The sequence below is a fragment of the Leucopleurus acutus genome (genome assembly GCF_964270905.1).
Source record: "Leucopleurus acutus genome assembly, chromosome: 12".
Lineage (NCBI taxonomy): Eukaryota > Metazoa > Chordata > Mammalia > Artiodactyla > Delphinidae > Leucopleurus > Leucopleurus acutus.
This window is the reverse complement of record NC_139154.1, coordinates 61,352,051-61,373,738: the sequence shown is the minus strand read 5'-3', so window position 1 is coordinate 61,373,738 and position 21,688 is coordinate 61,352,051. Positions and strand designations below refer to the sequence as shown.

Sequence of the window (21,688 nt, the reverse complement as noted above, 5' to 3'; positions counted from 1 at the left end):
AGCCCTGCTCTGGGAAGATCCCACATGCCACGGAGCAACTAAGCCCGTGCACCACAACTACTGAGCCTGCGCTCTAGAGCCCGTGAGCCACAACTACTGAGCCCATGTGCCGCAACTACGGAAGCCCACGCGCCTACAGCCCGTGCTCCACAATGAGAGAAGCCACTGCAATGAGAAGCCCGCGCACTGCAACGAAGAGTAGCCCCTGTTCTCCACAACTAGAGAAAGCCCGTGCGCAGCAACAAACACCCAACACAAATAATTTTAAAAAATAAATTAAAAAAAAACCAACAACATAAGACTTAGATACAAAAGAATTTTTTTTTTTTTTTTACTGGTAAAGGTTAATTCTAGGAAGAATAACTCTTGACAAATAAGAACTGCTTTCTCTGAAAAATCTTTTAATAAAACAAGATTTAAATGCTTTGATGGGGTAAGTATAATCCTATATCATTGTAGGAGAACTCATAAATTATCTTCTACAAGACTCTGTTATCCCTAAGATTACAGAATTCAATTTGTTTGAATATCTCTAATTAGCTAATTATGCTCAAGCTGGGAGAAAATTTTGAAACCACCACTTATGAAAGTGTACATTAGCAAGTGGTAGTTAACTGGTTACTGCTTCTCAGGGTTCACAGAGGAGTTCCACAACAGGAATAAAATTCACTGAAAATATACATATCTAGTCCTTATACTCTGACACCAAAGATTTCTAATATGCTTAAACTTGAAGGTAGACTTTAAGTAGGAAATTTACTCAGCCTAACTGAGAATACTGGTAAAAATGAAAATTTCTTAATTGACAAAAATGGTCCATCAAAGTTGAAAGTATAATTTTTTTCTAACTTCCTTATTTCCTCCTGATGCAGTTACAAAGTCAATCAGAACTGAAGTTCATCTTTGTTCCTTCTAACTTCTGTTTCTCTGCCATTTCATCATTTTCAACCCTTAAGGTTGTGCAAGTCAGAAGGGTGGGATAAACTTTGTATATAACCGATTTCACACAATAAGTAGTAATAGTTCATTGGGTTCAATAGCTTTTCTCAATTGGAAAGCAACTTAATTGTCCAAAAGTGGCAGGGTTAATAACGATGATCTAGCCAATGAAATATCAAACACTCATTAATTATCAGGCTATAATACAATAATCTAAAAACTTCCCATATTTTTAAAAAAAGATTTAAAAACTACATATTGCTCACCCTTGAACAGCATGGATCCACTTACACCCGGATTTTTTTCAACAGATACCTACTACAGTAATACACAGTCCAATGTTGGTGTAATCTGTGTATGCGGAACCCAGATACAGAGGAAACAAAGATACAGAGGTCCGACTGTAAAGTTATCAACAGATTTTCGATTCCATGGAGGGTTGGTGTCCCTGATCCCCACGTTTTTCAAGGGTCTACTGTGCAACACACCAGAAATAACTATAAAAATACTAGAAATGGAAAAAGAACAGGAACACATTAATGAGAGTAGCTGTGCTTATGCTGGGATTGTGGGTAATTGTTTTTATAACTTAAAAAATGATTTCTTCTTTTCCCTCAAAGATCTTAGTGAGACTCTCAGGCTTAAGAGCTGTCAAAAACTAAACCATAGTTAGGCTGGATAAGCGATGAATAAGGCAGGCTGAAAAGTTCCTAATAGGTAAGTTCTCAAAGAGAGAAGATATACCACTAGAGATTCTTTATATATTCTGACTATCCTCCAAGGTAAAAGGATCGAAGGAAAAAGTACCTTATATCTACATCTGAGTACCTGCATCTCTTGAAGTCATCAGAAAATAAGACAGGCTGATGATAGACACGTGATAAAACAAGTATAGCAAAATGTTAATTACAGAATCTAAATGGTGGTTATATGGATGTTCACTGTAAATTACTTCATCTTTTTGTACATTAAACAGTTTTCATAATAAAACAGAAAAAATTATATGTGAGGTACATACATTTCTAGGGGAAAATATAAATTGCAGAGTACTCTGGAAGATTTTATAGGGAAATAAAAATATTAAGGTAGTTGGGCTATGGGATTTGAATACCATCCTGTTAAAAAAAAAAGTAAGTTTTCTATATATACTATGCAGAGTTATAGATCCTTAGATCCTGTAGTATAGCTAGTCTCCAAAGGTGACAGCCCCAATAAACCATGCCTTCCAGTATTCATGCCCTTCCATAGTCCTCTTGGAATCTGGGATGGCCCTGTGACTTACTTTTTAACTAATAGAAGTTGCATAACTTTCAAGACTAGATATTAATAAGCCTTGCATATTCTAAGACTGGTTTCTTTCTTCAGGAGTACTGAGCTGCCGTTTAAGAAGTCTAACTAGTCTGAGACACCATGCCAGAGAGGCCACATATACGTACTCAGTTTGACAGTTTCATCTAAGCCCAGCCTGCCAGCCATTCAGACGTGTACCAGACATGAAACTGTCTGACCTTCTAGTCAAATATCACCAAGTGACCTTAATGTAGAACTGCCTAGTTAAGCTCTGCCCAAATTTCTGACCCACAATAATATGATATATAATAACGTAATTGTTGTTTTAAGCTAAGTTGGTTTTTTTTTTTAATTTTATTTATTTATTTTTGGCTGTGTTGGGTCTTTGTTGCTGCGCATGGGCTTTCTCTAGTTGAGGTGAGCGGGGTCTACTCCTTGTTGCAGTGCGCGGGCTTCTCATGGTGGCGGCTTCTCTTGTTGCAGAGCATGGGCTCTAGGCACACGGGTTTCAGTAGTTATGGCACGTGGGCTCAGCAGTTGTGGCGCCACTAGCTGTGGCGCACGGGCTCAGCTGCACAGCAGCATGTGGGATCCTCACAGACCAGGGCTGGAACCTGTGTCCCCTGCATTGGCAGGCAGACTCTTAACCACTGTACCACCAGGGAACCCCTAAGCTGCCAAGTTTTGGGGTGCTTTTTAAAAACCAGAATACATAAATAAGGTACCTTACACAGTAAATATTTAGCCCAAATCCTTCATTTTTATAAAATGATCCATTCTCAATGTACTGAAAAATAAAAAAGAACCCTGTAATCTCTAGGCCAAGCAAATGAGAATAAAAAAATAAGGAAAAGAGCTAGTTAGTTAGAAATATCACTGCCTAGCCTATTCAAATATAAACACCCCACTCACTGTCTAATAAAAACTCAGCTAAGCAACAAATAGCAGGCTATTTCTTAAACCATTAAAATTTTACATATTGGGTGATATGTACAGAAGAGCAAATGTGGTAGATGTAATTTCTGCTATTTAAGTTCATACTGAATCCACCAACTGACACTGTCAGTGATCTGAGACTCCCATACAAGTTGCTACCTTAATAAAGAGTTAATAGATGGGACCCTGTAGAGAACAAACAAGGGGGAAGCGGGGGGCAGGGGCTGGGGGTGGGTGGTGGTGGGAGGAATTGGGAGATTGGGACTGACATATATACACCAATATGTATAAAACAGATTACTAATAAGAACCTGCTTATAAAAAAAAAAATAGATGGGACTTCCCTGGTGGCTCAGTAGTTAAGAATCCGCCTGCCAATGCAGGGGACACGGGTTTGATCCCTGGTCCGGGAAGATCACACATGTCGCAGAGCAACTAAGCCCATGCACCACAACTACTGAGCCTGCGCTCCAGAGCCCACGAGCCACAACTACTGAAGCCCATGTGCATAGAGAGCCCGTGCTTCACAACAAGAGAAGCCACTGCAATGAGGAGCCCATGCACTGCAATGAAGAATAGCCCCCACTCACCATAGCTAGAAGAAAGTCTGCGCAGCAACGAAGACCCAACTCAACCAAAAATAAATAAAAAAAAAGTTAATAGAGAATTGACTGCATCTGTAATGATAAAATGTCTTAAGCCTCTACCAGTGAAATTTGGTTTTCAGTGACTTGTTGAGAAAAATTTAGAGATCACAAACTCATATATGTTATCCACCAATTAACACAATACTTGATACAGGCAATAAAACAAAGTTTATGACTATACATGTAATAGGTGCTTGACAAATGTTCATGGAATGAATATAAAAAGTCTACACATTCAGCTTATAAATTATAATTGTGTGAGAGAATCATAAGTTGATGCATCTGAATAACATAGTCATTAATACCCTTAATTTTATACTTGTTTTAAGAAAACACAAAAGTACCTTCTAAATAGTTATAAAATATGAATTAAAACTATAATTCTTATATCTGTCCTAGAAGTGAAAATTCAGAAGATATTAAATTACTGCCCTTATTAATCTTTTATTTAATATGTATATTCTAGAGTTTTTTCATGCTATTAAAATAATAATCAAACTATTCCTTTCTTCCGGTAAAGGCAGCAGAGCAAGATTCAAGTGGCTGCTAGGAAAAAGCAAAAAAGGGAGACATTAGGCTACTTTAAGTTGAAGAACCCATTCGCAACTTGAAGTCTCATTTAAACAGTATATAAAAGTATAAATTGGAAAGATTCAATCCCTGAAGATTAAAAAACTATCAGAAGTTCTTAACTTTAAGGTAGTTCAATTTATTTTTTTCCTTTATGATTAGTCCAACAGAGGACTGGATAAATCAATATATTTATACTAAGAACACTACATAGCAATGAAAATGAACAAGGTACTGTTATACACCTAAAAGTTATATAGTACTGTTAATCAACTATACCTCAATTTTAAACAAATTTAAAAAAAGAAAGTGAACGAATGACAACTCTACTTATCTTACAAATATAATGCTGAGGGAAAGAAACCAGACACAAGAAGCCATACTGAATGATTTCAAAACACAGCCAAAATTAATCTATGATGTTAGAAGTCAAGACAGCAGTTATCCTTTGACAGGGGAGGAAAAGGAGTGACTAGGAATTACCAAGGGGCTTCTGAGACTCTGGTAATGTTTTGTGATCCATGTTCTGTGTTATTATGATCTGTGTACTTTTTTTGTATGTATGCTATACTTTAATTAAAAGCTTACTTGGGTGGAGGGTGGGCAAAGCTACAAGATTTTAATCTTTTTACACCTGAAGCAGAGGTATTCCAACACTTTATTCTATTTTATTTATTTATTTAGGCTGCACCAGGTCTTAGTGGCGGCACACGGGATCTTCGTTGTGGCGTGCAGGATCTTTAGTTGCGGCATGCGGGCTTCTTAGCTACAGCATGTGGACTCTTAGTTGCAGGATCTAGTTCCCCAACTAGGGGTCAAACCCGGGCCCCCTGCATTAGGAGCACAGAGTCTTACCCACTGGACCACGAGGGAAGTCCCTCCAACACTTTATTCTTTTTTCTTATTTATTTATTTCCAACACTTTATTCTTTTTTCTTATTTATTTATTTATTTATTTATTTATTTATTTATTTATTTATTTATTTATTTATGGCTGCACTGGGTCTTCGTTGCTGTGTGCGGGCTTTCTCTAGTTGTGGCAAGCGGGGGCTACTCTTTGTGGCGGTGTGTGGGCTTCTCATTGCAGTGGCTTTTCTTGTTGCAGAGCACGGGCTCTAGGTGCACAGGCTTCAGCAGTTGTGGCACAGGGGCTTAGCTGCTCCGCGGCATGTGGGATCTTCCTGGACTAGGGCTCATGTATCCATGTCCCCTGCACTGGCAGGTGGATTCTTAACCACTGCCACCAGGGAAGTTCCCAACATTTTAATCCTCTTTTTTCTTTTAAACATCTTTATTGCAGTATAATTGCTTTACAATGGTGTGTTAGTCTCTGCTGTATAACAAAGTGAATCAGCTATACACATACATATATCCCCATGTCTCCTCCCTCTTGCGTCTCCCTCGCACCCTCCCTATCCCACCCCTCTAGGTGGTCACAAAGCACCGAGCTGATCTCCCTGTGTTATGTGGCTGCTTCCCACTAGCAATCTATTTTACATTTGGTAGTATATATAAGTCCATGCCACTCTCTCACTTCATCCCAGCTTACCCTTCCCCCTCCCCGTGTCCTCAAGTCCATTCTCTACGCCTGTGTCTTTATTCCTATCCTGCCCCTAGGTTCTTCATAACCTTTTTTTTTTTAAGATTCCATGTATATGTGTTAGCATATGGTATTTGTTTTTCTCTTTCTGACTTACTTCACTCTGCATGACAGACTCTAGGTCCATCCATCTCACTACAAATAACTCAATTTCGTTTCTTTTTATGACTGAGTAATATTCCATTGTATATATGTGCCACATCTTTATCCATTCATCTTTCGATGGACACTTACGCTGCTTCCATGTGCTGGCTATTGTAAACAGAGCTGCAATGAACATTGTGGTGCATGACTCTTTTTGAATTATGGTTTTCTCAGGGTATATGCCCAGTAGTGGGATTGCTGGGTCCTATGGTAGTTCTATTTTTAGTTTTTTAAGGAACCTCCATACTGTTCTCCATAGTGGCTGTATCAGTTTACATTCCCACCAACAGTGCGAGATGGTTCCCTTTTCTCCACACCATCTCCAGCATTTATTGTTTGTAGAGTTTTTGATGATGGCCATTCGGACTGGTGTAAGGTGATACCTCATTCCAACATTTTACCCTTGATACTTTACACTGTACGCTAATTTATCTGCAGAACCATGGTGTAAAACGATATAATTATTGAAGGTGGCTTGGAGATCACATAAGCCAAATGAGAATGCAGAAATTGACTTCCAAGTTTACATAACACAGAGCAGAACCAGGACTAGAACATAGGCCTCCAAACTCCTATTCCAGTGCTTGACACTATACAATAGTGTCAAATCCTCTTTCTCTAGTAGCTGCTTTTACAATATCTGCAGATATGCTTTCCTAATTCCCAAGTCCTGATCAATATACTGTGGTACAATGCTGCCCCAGAAGGAACACTGGAAAATGTTATGAAGATACAGAAATGCAAGAAAGGGATAATAATCTGCCTTACTATGGTACCAAATAACATACATACAGTAAATGTATCTGTCAGTGTCATGTCAATATATCTGTTAATTGGATAGAAAAAAGTTCTAATGAGAAGAAAACTAAGATAGAATTTTAGTAGTGACTTGTTGGGGAAGGGAAGCTTCTAAAAATGACCCCCCAAAATAGTCTCAAACATTTATAAGACATTCTGGGCTTCCCTGGTGGTGCAGCGGTTGAGAGTCCGCCTGCCGATGCAGGGGACACGGGTTCGTGCCCCGGTCAGGGAAGATCCCACATGCCGCGGAGTGGCTGGGCCTGTGAGCCATGGCCGCTGGGTCTGCGCGTCCGGAGCCTGTGCTCCGCACGGGAGAGGCCACAGCAGTGAGAGGCCCGCGTACCGCAAAAAAAAAAAAAAAAAAAAAAAAAAGAATCCACTTGCCAATGCAGGGGACACAAGTTCGAGCCCTTGTCCAGGAAGATCCCATGTGCTGCGGAGCAACTAAACCCGTGCACCACAACTACTGAGCCTGCGCTCTAGAGCCCGCGAGCCACAACTACTGAGCCCAGACGCCTAGAGCCCATGCTCTGCAAAAAGAGAAGCCAATGCAACGAGAAGCCTGTGCACAGCAACGAAGAGTAGACCCCGCTTAGCTGCAACTAGAGAAAGACCGTGCACAGCAAGGAAGACTCAACGCAGCCAAAAATAAATTTTAAAAAAAGAGTCATAAATTATGTTGCTACTATGTACCTTGATATGATGTGATGAGAATGGTACTTTATCTCTGTGGTCTTCATCCCCCAAAACCCATAATCCCAGTCTAATCATGAAGAATATCAGACAAATTCTAGTAGAGGGATATCCTACGCTGTACTCAACCAATACTCCTCAAAATTGTCAAGGTCATTAGAAACAAGGAAAATTTAAGAAACTGTCACAGCCAAGAAGAGCTAAACAGAAATGACAACTGGTGGGAACTTGTAACAGAAAAAGAACACCAGGTAAAAACTAAAGAAATCTGAATAAACTATGGACTTTGGTTAATGATAATGTATCAATATTGGTTTGTTAGTTGTAACAAATGTATAATACTAACGTAAGATGTTAGTAACAGAGGAAGCTTTGTGTGTGCATGCGTGCGTGTGTGTGTGTGTGCGCGCGCACATGTGTCTGCACGCAGGAGTTAATGTGGAAACTCTGTGCTATCTACTCAATTTTTCTGTAAATTTAAAACTGTTCTAAATAGTCTATTAAAAAAAAAAGGTCATGCCACATAAAATGATTAAGTAAAACAGTACCAGTTATAAGAGACTGGGAAAAATTATGAAGGTAGTACTCAGATGACTGAAGTTCAGAAAACACTTAGAAGGAAAGAAAGCCTTTTCAATCACAAGGTCCAATCAAGGCTCTACCACCTACTAGTTATACCACTTCCTTACCCATAAAATGGAAAGAAGAATATGCAGACATCATAAGACTTGTGAGGATTAAATCAGATCATGAATATCTGCTTTATAAGCTGTTAAAGCCCTGTAGATATGTTATTCAATGTACGAAGGAATATAACACATTCTCCCAGAAAAAAAGATGCATGTTGAGTGAAGTAAAGTTAAAATACTATTCTGCTTTGTGGTACTTGTGTATAAAACACACACACACACACACACACACACACACACACAAAGAAGGTAAAATATAAGTGTCAAAAAAATTACTTCATGTTTTGAAATCGCATTTTTGGTTATGTGGAGCCTTGAGTTTCCAAATAACTGCTTTTAGTACTATGATAATATTAGTGATTATATTTTTTATTATTATAATTTCTCATTCTTTTTATAATCCGATAAAAAAACATGCATCTGTAAGTACTTTAAAAAAAAAAAAAAGTGTGACTAAACTCTAGTGCCCAGTGATGGATACTTACAGGGGATAAAAACCATATGGAAAAAATGAAGTGATTACTACAAAAGTCAGGACTGGTAGATAATTTTGGACAGAAGACACTGTGATTGGAAGGGGCATATGTAGGAGCTTCTGGAGTGGCTGACAAAGGTCTATTTCTTCTTCTGAATTGTGGTTACAAGGGTGTTCACTTCACAGTATTGTAGTTTACTAAGCTATACATTTGTGTGGCTTTCTGTACCTGTTTTAGTTTTACAATAAAAGGTAAAAAAGAGAGAGGAAATAGGCTTCCAAAAATATATATTGTAAAACAACATTTAACCATTGCGAACACAAAATCTTAAATATAAGTCTATCTTAGTTATTTGATTATAAACATATATACAAAATTGGTACCTTAAAAAATTCTAGTTCTAAATGATGTGAGGCAAAACTGCTTCAGCTTCAAAGCAGGTATGAGAACGGAAGTTCACCTCAAAATCTGAATACTTATGAGCATAACAAATATTCTTAAACAAATCACTAACCTCTCTACTCAAAAGATAAAAATAAGACTTCTCTTCCAGGGTAAGTGGGAAGAACAAGTGGAATAAATACACAAATGGGGTTGAAAACCAGCATGGTAGACAATGTAATTTTTATCTGTCCAGTGAAGAAGAAGAGATGAGACAAAAATCTGAGTGGCCATCACAAAGCAGGATCTCAAATACTCATTCACGTCTGATTCCAGGAGGTGTCAATACTATAAGCATGCTCATCTCCAAATACTACCATTTTCAGAGGACTCTCCATTACAAACCTGTATTGCAACATTTAAGTTAGGGGAAGAAGTCCTACAAATATAACTGCAGATCAAATATGACTGTCTAAAATATAGAACAATCAGGAAATTAATGACTCATCAGGAAAGCAAAGGTGAATTAACATTTTATTTTATGCCAAATTCACAGAGAAGTCATTTATTTTTCCGCTCCAACCAACCAGAACTGAGCCAAGAACCAGGAAGTAACCAAAAAAAGGAGCCTAAAACAGTGAAAACTGAAACCATGAAGTTAAAATACTAAGTTTGAAAACCACTTCATTTATTTTCAGGAAGGTTCCTCTGGCCCTCATAATTTACGTCTTAACTAAGTTCATTAAAACTGTTTACAAACCAACGTAATCTGGTTTTCCAACTCACAGCAAATGAAAAGCAGTAAATTAAAAAGTGTTTCAGGTGAAGCTGCTAAGGTAAGCAAGAACAGCTCACCAATAAGAACACAACTATTTTTAAAAAGACACAAGAAATCAAAGGCCTACAGTCCAAGATCATTCAGTGCAGAGGCAAACCACCTTAAGACATTTTCAATCACTCTTGAGGTATTAGTTGTATTTTTTAAATTATTTATGTAAAAATTAGTTATACCTGATATTATTATATTACCATATATTTGGAGACTGTATATATATACACATATATTTAGTTATACACATATTTATTAAAATTTTGGTTATGTTTGAAAATCACTTATGTAAAACTAAATGATAATACCAGATAGAGGTGCTGTATATCCAATACAAAAATGACTTCGTTTTAGAATGTAATCAATAATCATGTTGACATCTTTTAATAGTATTTTTATAGAAATATATTGAAAATAACAAGTTACATAACTCATGTGTATTGACGATTTATTCAGTCCTCCATGCACTGTCTCATTTAATCTTCACAAATCCAGAAATATTAGAGCCATATGAAACTGTCAATATGCAACTGTTTTTTTGATCTACAAAAAGTATTTAAATTATCTGCATATTACAGACGTAGAAATTAAGCAAAGAGAGGTTAAGCTAAAGGTTACATAACCAATCACTGGAGGTCCAGAATTTGAACTCAAGCTTGTTTTTTTTTTTTTTTTTTAAATTCCTGGAGATTTAGCTTATAGTCTGTTTTTTTCCAGTCCTCTTAATGACTCTGGAAGCCATTTAGTACCACTTAATAAATTCCTTTCTGCTCAAATTAGCTAGAGAAGACTCTGGGTTTTTGCAACTGAATGTGACAGATACATAATGGTTCTAATTATTTTTCCCAAATATAATCCATTAATGAATCCATCCTCTTCCCCACTAATCTGAAATGTAACCTTCATCATATGCCAAATACTTTATATGTTTGAGTCTGTTTTCAAAATATTTTTCCTATTTATTCGACTACCAACACCACACTTTTTTGATTACTACAGCTTTACAGTAATCTTTAGAATGTGTTTGGATAAATGCCCAGGCCTCTCTTGATCGCTGTGCTATTCAAATTCACTAGTGACTATTAAAATTCACTGCGATGATTCAAATTTTATTATTTACCAAATTAAACAGAAGTTGATATCCCTCAAGTTAATGTAGGTAATGCCCTCAACTATTTCTTATATTAACTAGCTCCACTGTAGGAGAGCACTTAGGTCCTGTTAAGCAAAAAAAGAACCACTTTAACCAAGTGCTCAAAGAAAACATCACAAATAACAGAAAAAACATCTATCACATGCCCCTTATATGATGCACTCTAAGGACACAACATCACTTATAGAGTATACATATGCCAAAAACGCATATTCTAAATCTAATCATGATGAAACATAAGACAAACCCAAATTGAGAGACATCCTACAAAATAAATGTCTGGTAATCTTCAAAAATGTTTATCTCATTAAAAAAAAAAAAAGACTGAGGAATGGTTCAGTCCCAGATTAAAGAAAGCAAGAAGACTAAAGAAAAAAACTAAATGCAATGCATGATCCTGGACTAGAACAGAGGGGAAAAAAATGCTACATGGAACAAATCAGTGAAATATAAATAATGTCTACAGATTTAAAACTAGTATTGTACAAATGTTTATTTCCTGATTTTGATCACTGTACTATGGTTGTATAATGCCCTTACTCTTAGGAAATGTACACTGTGATATTTAGGGATAAAGGCGCATAATATTTGCAACTTATTCTCAAATGGCTCAGTAGGAAAAAAATGTATGTAGAGAAAGAACAATAAAGCATACACAACAAAATGCTAGTAATTTTGGATCGGAGTGAAGAACATTCATTTGTTTGAACTATTCTTGTAACTTTTCCATATATTTGAAACTATTTCAAAATAAAAGTTAAAGAAGAAAAAGAAAGGAGAAATAATACACTTTAGAAAAAAAATTTCATACCCACAAACATGGAATTCATGAAGTTTTTACTTTCCTCCCAAGGTCTGAAATACATCAAAACAAGTACAAGATATGGTCTCTGTTCTCAAGGAGTTTTCCATCTGGCTGGGATGACAAAGCAAATACATAATATTTTTATAAGAAGTGTCACAAAGCAGTAACTGTCAAATGTGTGAGAGAAGCAGTAAGTGCTAGAAATTTAGAGGAAAAAAAGATCACGATGGATAAAGTTGTCCTACTGAAAGAAAAGAGACTGGATTCAGGTCTTGAAGTTTAAGCAAAACCTGGCTAGGCAGAAAAAAGAAGAAAATTCCAGAGAGAATATTTGTGGACAAATGAGTAACAGAGATTGACTACACAGTTTGTTAACACCAGAGAATGAAAATCAAGGCTGGAAAGAAAGGCTAGGGCCAAATTATGGAGCGCTTTGAATCCTACCCCAAAGAAAATTGGATATCATACTATATGTAATAGCCAACCACTAAATGATTCTGACATAGTATTATTAATACAAGTAATTTCCCCATTTCTGTCTAGAATCTGACTGATTCAATCAACTTAACAATTCCTAAAAGAACCTTTCCTTTTGTACTAACAGATCTTTTGATTCCTCCACTTGAGTGCCTGCTGACACAGAATTTAGTATGACACGTATATTGAATCCTTATTGTGGGTTAGGCAGGCCAGGGAAGCTGGCTCAGCACCAACCATACAGTCATTATAAATGGCCATTTAACACCGTCGATACCTATAATTGTTATCGGTGAAACTGAAACTAATTTAATTTTTGTATATCTCTTTTCCTTGACAAATATAAAACAGTAAACTTTTGCTGATAAACTTCACTATGTGTAGGGACAGATTTTTATCAGTGTCAACACTAAAAGTTTCATTAAGCATTTTAATTCAGAATCATATACCAGTGATCACATCTGGAAGTATTTTTTGTTGCACATAAACCAATCTTACACTAAATTCATTCTACAAGGTTAATAACAAATTGTAATCTAAGATGCCAATTTTGTAAACTCTGCACGAATCATCTTTTTTGAGAACACTTCATTATATTTCCAACACCCCTTTTCCCTTAACAGAAGAATCAAATTACAAAAAGAAAAGGCCCAGAATCAAAATATTTTGATGGTTATAGAACAAACTGGCAATTTAATAGGAGTGACTAAGAGTTGAATATTTATGATTTCTAAAAGCATATGGTATGGTAATAAGAAATAAAATACTAAAGAGTTTCATAATCTTAGCATTTCGTGAATATCTGCTCAAACGAACATTTACCTAGATTCACTTCTAACTTGTAACTGTACCTAACAATACTAGTTTATTCTAAAGAACTGTTAAGAATTCTCCGTTTCTGTTATCCTTGGTAGGGTAAAGAACAATTACATCAAGCCATTCTGCAGGGGTCAACAAACTACTGCCCACAAGCCAAATCTGATCCCACAACCTGCTTTCGTAGGACCAGCTAACCAAGAATGATTTTTCATATTTTTAAACACCTGAAAAATGAATTCAAAGAACAGTATTAAAGGACCCAAGAAAATTACATGACATTCAGTGACTATAAGTAAAGTTTTATCACAGTCTCACCCATTTAAGTAAAGTTTTATCACAGTCCTACACAAAAGTTAGATATTCCTTTAGGTATTCAGAATTGTTGTGATGTTTAGAGCCAAACTGCTGAACTTGAGGATTATTGTCTCTACAAAGAAAGTTTTAGAGTCTGAGTTAGTGCCATAATTTCTGAAACTATCTCTCTTTTTTTAATTTATTTTTTAAAATTTATTTGTGGCTGTGTTGGGTCTTCGTTGTGGTGCACGGGCTTCTCATTGCAGTGGCTTCTCTTGCTGCGGAGCACGGGCTCTAGGCGCGTGGGCTTCAGTAGTTGTGGCACACAAGCTCAGCAGTTGTGGCTCACGGGCTCTAGAGCACAGGGTCAGTAGTTGTGGCGCATGGGCTTAGTTGCTCTGCGGCATGTGGGATCTTCCCGGACTAGGGCTCGAATCCGTGTCCCCTGCATTGGCAGGCGGATTCTTAACCCCTGGGCCACCAGGGAAGTCCCCCTGAAACTATATTTTCAACTAGAGAGGGTTCAAGCAAAAGACAGCTTTGATCCCAATGACCAGCAAATAAGAACTCAATATATATATTTCTTAAATGAACTAATTTGCTTGACAACCACAAATTAATATTTATCCACATAAGCATTTACACTGAATTCACAAAAGATTGCTGTCTGTAGCCATATGTATATATAGCAAAGGTCATTAAGTAATTACCACTGAAATTCTTACTTCCTTACTCATATGTACAGAGCACTGGTATTTCTATTCTAAATCTTAGCAACCTTATTTAAGCAACCATTGTTCATCTCATTAAGGAATGATACCATACAAAATTGTTTGCGGATACTGGCATAAATGATGTGCCATGTATCATATCACCATCTCATGGCAAATGGTCTCCTTCCATGCTTCCACAATAACACATAAATCACTTTTGTTTCCCTAACACATTCACCATCTGACTAGTAAGTGACAGACCTCAAATTTCTGTAAAGCTTGGTTCCTTCTCTTTCCTACCCATCCTCTCTCCTGATAGGTCGCCTTCCTTTCCAAAGCTTTTCATTATGTCGTTTGCAATGCTCCTTCTTTCATGAATAAACTTTCCTAGACCCTTTACAGAACCTCATTCCACCTATCTTTCTCTGTACCTCATACAATAGACCAGGAGATATCAGCATTTTCTTATCTTCTTCCTATTGTGGCACATAGATGATTACTCCAAAAGTCTACTTTCTCCCGAATTTGTAATTAGGCTCTACTTAAACTTCATCATTATCATCAACCAACTTCCCAGTCACTCCCCAACCTAACAGAGAAGTTTTAATGCCTGTCTCACTACCTCACTTGTCTTTTCAGATATCATCAACCTGTTGACTTCCAAATCCATGTGAACATCCTAGCTGCTCTCCTCCTTAAGGAGTGAGGAGATATCCAACTACACTGGTCTTTACCTCCAATACGCAACTGAACAATCTACCTCTATGACCACTCTAGACCTTATCACCCAGAACAATTATTCACCTGAAATCTTAAAATTCATGGCTTTGACCTATAACCACCAGTTCTTATCCTTATCCTGCAGCTCTTTCACACTTTTCACCCCCATCACACTTTACTCTAGCTTCATGGAAACTTCTGGGGTTACGCGCCTCCATTTTCTCCCTATCAGCCTTGTTTTGGCTTCACTTCTTTCCCTATCCCGCCTAGACATCCAAGATATAGCCTTTCAATCACTCTCACTACAATACCTTTAATTTTTTGGTCCCTGCTTCTTCTCACACCATTCTCCTTCTTTCTCAAATTTTGTCCCCCACGTTTACCAGAGTACTGCGTGGGGCGGGGGGGGGGGGGGGGGGAAGATACACAACACAGAGGACACCACAAAATCCATGGCCATCAAAACTCATCTGAGTCTCGCTACATTTCTCAAGTAAACTCCACTCCCATTAGCCTCAGTAACTACCTCAAATTCTTACAACTCTCTTCCAGCTTTCAACTCCGCCATTTCTACCTCATACGTACTCTCTGAAAGTGTCCTCACCTCTTCTTTTTTTTTTTTTTTTTTTTGCGGTACTCGGGCCTCTCACTGCTGTGGCCTCTCCCGTTGCGGGGCAACAGGCTCCGGACGCGCAGGCTCAGCGGCCATAGCCCACGGGCGCAGCCGCTCCGCGGCATGTGGGATCCTCCCGAACCGGGGCATGAACCCGCGACCCCTGCATCAGCAGGCGGACTCCCAACCACTGCGCCACCAGGGAAGCCCCTCACCTCTTCTTTTAAAGAGAAAAGAGCAGACCGCAGGTAGAAATACCCCTCCCCAAATTAGTATCCTTACCTCCTTTTCTCTCAACTCAGTGAAACAGCTGTCTCTTTGGTTAAAAACTAATCCTTCCCCTAGTGCTCCGTAGTACATCCCCTACTATTATCTGTGGAAAGCTTATGTCCATCATACATGGCCCCCTTCCCTCACATCTGACCAATCTACTGGTCATTTGCCCTCAGCATATCACTATAGTCACATCTTCATCAACTCTAATCTCTATGATTTCAAAACTCTCAATTATAATACTCAACGAAAATAAAATATTTTATCTAAATGTAGTCAAAAGTATGATGTGAAGTATGATCAATATTTAAACAATCATCAAACATATACCTGTTTGCCATGAAAAAGGAATAACTAATCCTATACCATTTGGTTAATGAAATACTAGGCTCTACAGAGAATTCAGTTATTGACAAATAATTAACTTTAGTAACACCTGGTACAATAAAGATTAGAGAGAAAAATCTCCGATGACCTGATTCTCCATTTCCGTCCAGGCTTCCTGTAGTAAATATGTAATGTTGCAATAAAGCTCCTTGAAAAATGAGTCATCTTCAACCAAACATAATCAACAAGATAATGATTAACCAAAGGCTGGCACAAATCCTACCAGAGTAATATAATTCAAATTCAGCCTCTTAAAAGATAACTCATGTTTAATGCTGGTATCTCAAAAATGTAAACCAATGATTGGGTCTATGTAATGTGTCTATATATTGACACAAGTACATATAGAACTACATTTAAAATTTTCCTGTGTCTTAAATTTTTTATAATAATTATCATTTACCCACAAAACCTAACAACGAATGGACTTCATAATGTCATGTCTCTATTTTCTACTCTATACAAAACTCTGGAAAATTATTACCTAATGTTCACTAGAATTAATGTATTTCTGCTTATTTAGTAAGACACAAAAACTGAGCATGCCACATTAGGCACTATATTAATATGCATACTACATGCTTTAAAAATGTAATAATGTACTGTCTTTCACACAAAATCAAATTAGTGAATTATCATTAGGGGATATGCTCTAATGTTTTATTTGGTAGCACAATGGAGTTAGGCTATATCCTCTTACTTCAGAACAATACAAGTCTACCAAATGGCTAAAGCAGATTAGAAATATATCTATGGCCACAAAACAAGGCCAAGTTAACTGGATCCTGAAGGAATGAACCTGTAATACTAAACTTGGAAGCACAGTTGCTATAACCAATGAGCTAGCTAACTATGTAACTGCTTCAAGAATTATTTTATAATGTAATATTCAAGCCTAATAGGAAAGTAAAGCAAGGTCTTTAACAAACAGTGTTGTTTGTTATTGAGCATAAGGAAAAAATTATCTTTATCCCTTATCTCATACCACATACAGAAATTAATTTGAATTATAATTAATTTGAAGTATAATTAGTCACTTATCTAAAAGTAAAAGCACTAGTCATAGGGAACAAATGACAAATTAGAGTTCAACAAAAGTTCTAAAATTCCTACTCATCAAAAGACACCATTAAGGGCTTCCTTGGTGGCGCAGTGGTTGAGAGTCTGCCTGCTAGTGCGGGGGACACGGGTTCGAGCCCTGGTCTGGGAGGATCCCACATGCCGCGCAGCGACTGGGCCCGTGAGCCACAAATGCTGAGCCTGCGCGTCTGGAGCCTGTGCTCCGCAACAAGAGAGGCCGCGATAGTGAGAGGCCCGCGCACCGCGATGAAGAGTGGCCCCCACTTGCCACAACTAGAGAAAGCCCTCGCACAGAAACGAAGACCCAACACAGCAAAAATAATTAATAAACTCCTACCCCCAACATCTTAAAAAAAAAATAGACACCATTAAGAAAATAACTACACAAGCCACAGTGTGGAGGGACTTGTATTCAGAGTACATAAGTATAACAAATCCACAATAAAAGTATAAATAATCAAACAGAAAGCATATGAAGTGAAAAATAAAATAACTGAAATATATACAATTCTGTCAATCTTATTTTAAAAGACTTGATTTTCTTCAACAAATACTGTAGGATATTCTAATTTTTAAATAAACCCTTGGCCTTTCTCACCTTCTGAGACGGCCCAAACTCTGTGGAGTGTGTTTCTCTCTAAATAAACCCACTTCTTACCTATCACTTTGTCTCTCACTGAATTCTTTCTGCGATGAGACATCAAGAACCTGAGCTTCATTAAATCCTGAAACCAGAAGTAAAACCCTCCAACAAATGGAAGACTTGATGAAGCATTCTTCATTCCAGAGAGAAGGTCACCATTTCAAAACCTGGAGAACCACAGAAGCTCATCCAGAGACCACCTGAGGCCAGATTAAAGGAATGCAGGCCCTGAACACACCCTGATCCTTATCAGCAACCCTGCCCTTGAACCATTGCTATAAAACTCCTCACCAAATCCGCCCCCCCCGCCCCCCCACCCCACCCCCACCCCCCCCCCCCCGCCCTGGCTTGGGACACACAGTTTTGAGGGTACTAGCCCACATGTCCCCATTTGCCTGGCAAAGCAATAAAGCTGTTCTTTTCTACTTCACCCCAAAACAAATAAATAAATAAACCCTTAACATTAGAAGTGAAAAGTTTATGGTAACCATCTCTTTATATGTATTTTATGTACAGGCTATAAAAAATAATATATTACAAATATGATTTAAAATAAGCAAAACATGAATTGCCCTAAAAATGATAAAAGGGAAATCTTACAACCATCTGACAATAAAGTAATATCAGCACATTTAAAAATAAGAATGTATATAACTCTTAAAAATTAACAGAAATGAAAAAATTAAAACAAAGTATATAAAAATGTCCCTTTAAGAAATCCGAGATGAAAACAGCCAAAACTTAAATGAAGTTAAATCGTTTTAGTCCTCATTACAGCATTAGATTGGGTTTGGCCCTAAGAAATAAAACCTCGACAGTAATTTCTTTCCTAAGAAATTTTTCCACTGTCCGTCTAAACAATTATACAACAGACATAACTCTAAATGATTTTCCTCTTTTAATTCTTCATCCTCAAACCACCTTTTATTAATTTTTCCTTCAGTAGAATAAACTGTCCGCACACTATGCAGTATTTACTATGAAGCATGCTGTGATGTAGCTAAAGACCAATGTTTAGCTAATGGATCCAACCAGCCGAAACATGTCAATTTCCACAGCCTCCCAGCCATAACTCTCTACAATCTCAGATCCTGCAAAACAATTTTACTGCTGTTGGGCTTCACCTATCACTCCTCTACAGTAGCAAAACCCTGAACGCTTTGTACAGATGTATCAAGAATCTCGGGTTCTCTAGATAACGACTGGAGAAAACTGAAAGTGAGAGTGGAATCAATTACTCTGAAAACTCTAAGACAGCAGCAACTTCTTTGGGGGCTTTTGAATTCTAGGGTAAGCCAATTATTCCACCTAAATATACTCATATTTTAGTGCCTGAAGTTTCCAAATGATCCTCACTTATTTCTCATCTATCCTTGTTGTTATGGAAGTGACAAGAGATTGGACCAAGATCTTTGCCATAAAAGTGTATTAGTATTTGAGGGACTGGAGTGGTCAGGAAACAATGGAAAGAGTACAAACTTTTTAAAAGAAAAGAGTAACTTTCACTGAGGTATAAGACCTAGAATCTTGAGAAAGAGACATTCAAAACTAGGGATTTTTAAAATTCAGTTTGAGATGGTGTTAATAATACATAAACAAGTAAGTAGCAATGAAAACTTGAATGTAGGAAAGAGAATTGAGTGTGATACAAACAAGTAAATGAAAAGAACACAAAGTTAAATCCGAAAATTAAACAATGATTGTAAATACACATGATTTTGGTATGGCTGTCCAAATCATAATTCCCCCAGGTGGCCATGCGTGTGCTACCCTTTAGACCTTCATTTGAGAAACTACTAAATCCCCCTCCTGTTATTCTAAACATTGGTTCCAAAAAAGAACTGTTACTGTCCTACATGATGACATTGCCCTTCCGAAAAACATAATGATTAGCAGTGGGATAAAAATTTGATGTAAGCAGGACCAAAGTCCTGTCCTTGGATTTTTCAATTAGTGCTAAGGGAAGGAAACTTTGAGGATGCAGTTGCAGAGCTACTGGGATGACCCCTGCTGCTGAATAAAGCTTACTTCAAAGAACAAAATCAATACATACAGAGAAGTGGAGGTAAGAGACAAAGAATTCCAATTATAATGCACATCCTTGCCCTCAATTATGTACATAATGTGCATTTTATGTTAAGCATGGTAAATATTTCCTACAGTTATTGCGAGAATTAAAAGAAATAATATAAAAGTACTTCATAAACTCTAGGTTTATCAAGGCTTATATTACTGTAATCACAAAACAAATGCATGAGACAAATCTGGTCTGCCAGTGGGTTTTGTATGGCCTGTGAGCTAAGAATAATTTTTACATGTTTAAATGTTTGCAAGAAAACTCAATACCAGGATATTTTGCTATATGTGAAAATTAATTGAAATTCATGTTTCAGTGTCCATCAATAAAGTTTTATTGGAACACAAGCACACCCAATTATTATATATTGTCTGTGGTTGCTTTCATGCTACAACAGAGTTGAGTAGCTGCCTTTATAGAAAGTTTGCCAGCTTCTATACAAGACCGTAAATACACACACACCAAAACACTTTAAATGACTGTTAGAAAGGTAAGAGCATAAATAATTTCATCTCGTCTCTATCTTCTCAGTCTGAGATGTGATATTACTTTCTATAAAAACCAAATTTTAAAAATAGAACTACCATATGACCCAGCAATCCCATTCCTAGGCATATACCTGGAGAAAACCATAATTCAAGAAGATACACTATTTACAATAGCCAGGACATGGAAGCAACCAAAATGTCCATCAACAGAGGAATGGATAAAGAAGATGTGGTATATATACACAATGGACTATTACTCAGCCATAAAAAGGAACGAACTAGTGCTATTTGCAGAGATGTGGATAGACCTAGAGACTGTCATCCAGAGTGAAGTAAGTCAGAAAGAGAAAAATGTCGTATAATATCACTTGTATGTGGAATCTAGAAAAATGGTACAGATGAACTTACTTGCAAAGCAGAAACAGAGACACAAATGTAGGGAACTAACTTACGGAAACCAAGGGGGGAGGGGAGGTGGGATGAATTGGGAGATTGGGATTGACATAAATACACTACAATGTGTAAAATAGGTAACTAATGAGAACCTACTGTATAGCACAGGGAACTCTACTCAGTGCTCTGTGGTGACCTAATTGGGAAGGAAACCTAAAAAAGAGAGGCTATATGTATACATATAACTGATTCACTTTGCTGTACAGCAGAAACTAACACAACATTGTAAAGCAACTACACTCCAATAAAAATTAATTTAAAAAATTTTTAAGTTAAAAAAATTTTTTAAGAGGGCTTTAACAGCTTCTATCTGATTTCCATTCCTCTACTGTGTAACTCTTCCAATGCATCTAAGTCTTCCCCACACCAAGTAAATAGCCCCACCAAGTTGATCAGGCTAAAAAACTACAAGTGGATAATCATGGGATCATGATTCATTCCTTTTCTTCATCCCTTACATCCATCCATCAGCACATCAATAGGCTCTCCAAAATACATTCCAAATGCTACCACTTCTTTCACCTCCACACAAACCCCAGCTGTCATCATCTTTTACCAGTACTCCTGCAAAAACCTCTTAACTATGATCTGAGGTTGTGGGGATTTTGGGGGAAAGAACTTAAGGGAGTGGCAATATAAGAGAATACTACAGATAACACACACACACTCAAAGAGTCTAAAATTTAAGTTTTATTGTT

At 37.3% G+C, this 21,688-nt stretch overlaps 1 protein-coding gene and 1 long non-coding RNA gene across 2 annotated transcripts in view; both read right to left on the bottom strand.

The window, feature by feature from the left end:
- Positions 1–21,688, bottom strand: part of EML4 (EMAP like 4) — a 155,938-nt gene that overhangs the window by 114,022 nt on the left and 20,228 nt on the right.
- Positions 5,262–5,558, bottom strand: LOC309969789. The gene is made up of 2 exons (XR_014326641.1): positions 5,383–5,558; positions 5,262–5,303 (listed from the first exon to the last, which is right to left on the bottom strand). It is a non-coding gene; the product is annotated as an uncharacterized lncRNA (long non-coding RNA).